This window comes from Bactrocera neohumeralis, unplaced genomic scaffold, assembly GCF_024586455.1.
Source record: "Bactrocera neohumeralis isolate Rockhampton unplaced genomic scaffold, APGP_CSIRO_Bneo_wtdbg2-racon-allhic-juicebox.fasta_v2 ctg1279, whole genome shotgun sequence".
Taxonomy (NCBI): Eukaryota; Metazoa; Arthropoda; class Insecta; order Diptera; family Tephritidae; genus Bactrocera; species Bactrocera neohumeralis.
Window position 1 is genome coordinate 16,803 of NW_026089677.1, and position 2,904 is coordinate 19,706.

Genomic DNA, 2,904 nt, shown 5'->3' on the forward strand with positions numbered 1-2,904 from the left:
AAATTCTCTGCGATTCACCACCCAAGGGACCTTCCAGAGAATTATAAAAAATTAATTCAACCAAAATATTTTTTAAATAAAATCAAAATGCCAGACTCGGACGCCCTACCGAATAATCTGGACTATGAAAGAATAGACAAAATAGTAAAAAAGGGTATGCAATTCTAATAAAAAAAAAACATTTCAAAAAAATATGTACCAAATTACTTCCACGACGAAGCTGAGAAAGTAAACTGCATGAACGCATTATTTAATTACATAGGAAAAAATAAAACAGCCACGTTAGAGGACTATTATAATAGGGATTCTTTAGAAGCAGAAAGTGTGGCTATGATTCAGAATTCAAAAAGATTATACCAATAAATTAATGTGGGACAGGGAAACCCTATAACAGCTTAATGCGAACAAGAAATCTGGCAATTACGAGCAGCATCAGCAAAGTGTCCATAACAAAATTACAGAGTCGAGTCGCGTTTGAGAAGCCGAAGACGAGTTATGAAATTTTGGTGTCTGCAGTATTTTTTAATTATTAACTTTTATAAATTCATTTTAAAACCATCACTTTTTTTCAAATCATCCATTTCATTATATTGTATTCGTTTAACAAATTTCTAATTAAACTCAATGAACATTAAATACATTTTTGAACTCATTTTTGTGACTTGTGGGTAGAATCCTACATTAATAAAATAATAATTGAAGGCTCGACCAGCCATATAACAAAAATATATTTAAACCTCGATTCACCACCGCAAGGGGGACCCTCCGGTTTACAATAAAGCTTAATTCTGCGATTCTGAACTCCAGACTAGGGATGGAAAAGTCGACTCTGACTTTAGTCGAAAATCGATCTTTTATTAGAAATAATAGACTCTTTAGGATCGATTCAAGCCTGTCTTGAATCGATTAAAATCAACTTTTACTCGATGACTTTGACAGTTGACGAATTAAGATAATCACTATAAGATTACTTTTAAAAGCACAATACAAAGTACCAATCGAAGTGTTTCCTTATAAATAGCCTCTTTCTGATTGGTCTATAACAATATAATGTTTATATTGCCGCTGGTAATTGATGTAATTAACTTTTTAATATACGGTACCTAGTATTGAACAAGTCTTTATCATGGCTCCCAGTTTGATATGGGCCTATTGCACAAAAGTTAACAATGGCAGTAAAGTTAAGTGTGATTTATGTCATACAATGTGCTCACAAGATTGCTCCTTCGTCAAGTAATGAAAAACAAACTCAGAAAAGATTGAATGACAGTCACAATGATTTCGAAGTTCAGCCTAAAAAAGTAAGTGCTTTTGAAGAACTTTTTAAAGTTTGTGCATAAACTATTCCTCTCCACAGACAATTTAATTTTTTATATTGATACTAACTTAATTATGTTTGTTCTTAGGTTTTAATCGCTGTCGAATCATCTGTTCCATCGGTTGCTTTGGTACCTCAAACTAAATCATCTGTTCAAGAAAATACCACAGTACAATCTCAGGTCCAAGGTCCTATGGATCGTTGTATAAACAATGCTAATTCTTTTTCAGGTAGTAGTGACTTAAATTAGGAAACAACGTTAATCTTATTAATTTCTTCTATCATGCATTTTCATTGTTTCCTAGCTAGTGGACGTAGATATGATCAAGCTACCACAGCTCTTTTACGAATGAACGCTGTTGATAATATGCCTCTGTGTACCACAGAAAGACCAGGATTCAGAAAATTTATTAAAACACTGCAACCGTTGTATCACATACCCTGTGAGCCAACTATAACTAATGCTATGAGTCGTAAATATCAAGATTTGTCGAATAAAATAAAACTTGAACTGCGACAGACTGAATCTGTGTGTCTTACTACTGATATCTGGACTCACCAACACACAATGAAAAGCTATCTTGGCTTAACAGTTCACTATCTGAAAGGTCAGTTACTGATTTTATTTTCAAAAATCATTCAGTTTTAACTTCAAATATCTAACTTTATTGACATATTAACCTTTCTTCACAGAAACTGAGATGAAGACTGTTGAGCTGGGCGCTTATCTCATGGAAGAGAGGAAAACAATAGAAAATTTGAGCTTGAAATTAAGAAATACATATATGCAATGACTGGGGTCTTGATGATAGTAAAATAGCAGCATTCGTTTCAGACGGGGGCGCAAACATCAAAGGAGCTATTAAAAGTGAGTTCGGCGATGGGAAACACATTTCGTGTTTTGGACATGTAATAAATAATATTGGTCAGCGCCTTATCGAAGTTAATATTACTCCACCTGCATCTGAATCTCAAAATCAAGTTTCCGACTTACCCGCTGATGAAAATGATGCTATTGACAATCTTGAAGACTTAATTACAGATCATACTGAGCAATCGTCATTGCGTGAGCTATTGTCAAAAGTTAAACAAATTGTCACATTCTTTCGACAAAGTGAAAGAGCGACTACAGAGCTTCTGAAATTGCAGAAGGACAAGCCTGAAAATTCTCGTCTGAAATTAATTCAGGAAGTGCGAACGAGATGGAACTCCTGTTTTGAAATGGTTGACCGTTTCATTGTGCTTGCTGATCATGTCAGTAAAGTGCTTTTACAAGTGAAGATGGACAAATCTTCGAAAGCGAAGCCACCTAACATGATCACAGGTGAGGAAATCGATGCGTTAGTAGAAGTTCGTGACATTTTAAACCTCTCTTGCAAATAACTCAAGAAGTTTGTTTTGAGAAATGTGTAACATTGAGCAAGTGCATTCTTTTGATTTCAAGTCTTAGAAAAGTAAGTTCCCATTATTAAACTAGCAAAGCTATTGCAATATTACCTTGTTTTGAATTTTTATTGAAGAAACTTTAATTGGGCGACATTTGAAAAAGAGAATGGTTCAAGACATCGAACAAAATACGGCAATAT

The 2,904-nt window shown here is 34.1% G+C and overlaps 1 pseudogene; it reads left to right on the forward strand.

Annotated features, from left to right (window-relative positions):
• Nucleotides 1–1,027: 1,027 nt before the first annotated feature.
• On the forward strand, nucleotides 1,028–2,668 carry LOC126766457 (uncharacterized; annotated as a pseudogene).
• The last annotated feature ends 236 nt before the right edge of the window (nucleotides 2,669–2,904 follow it).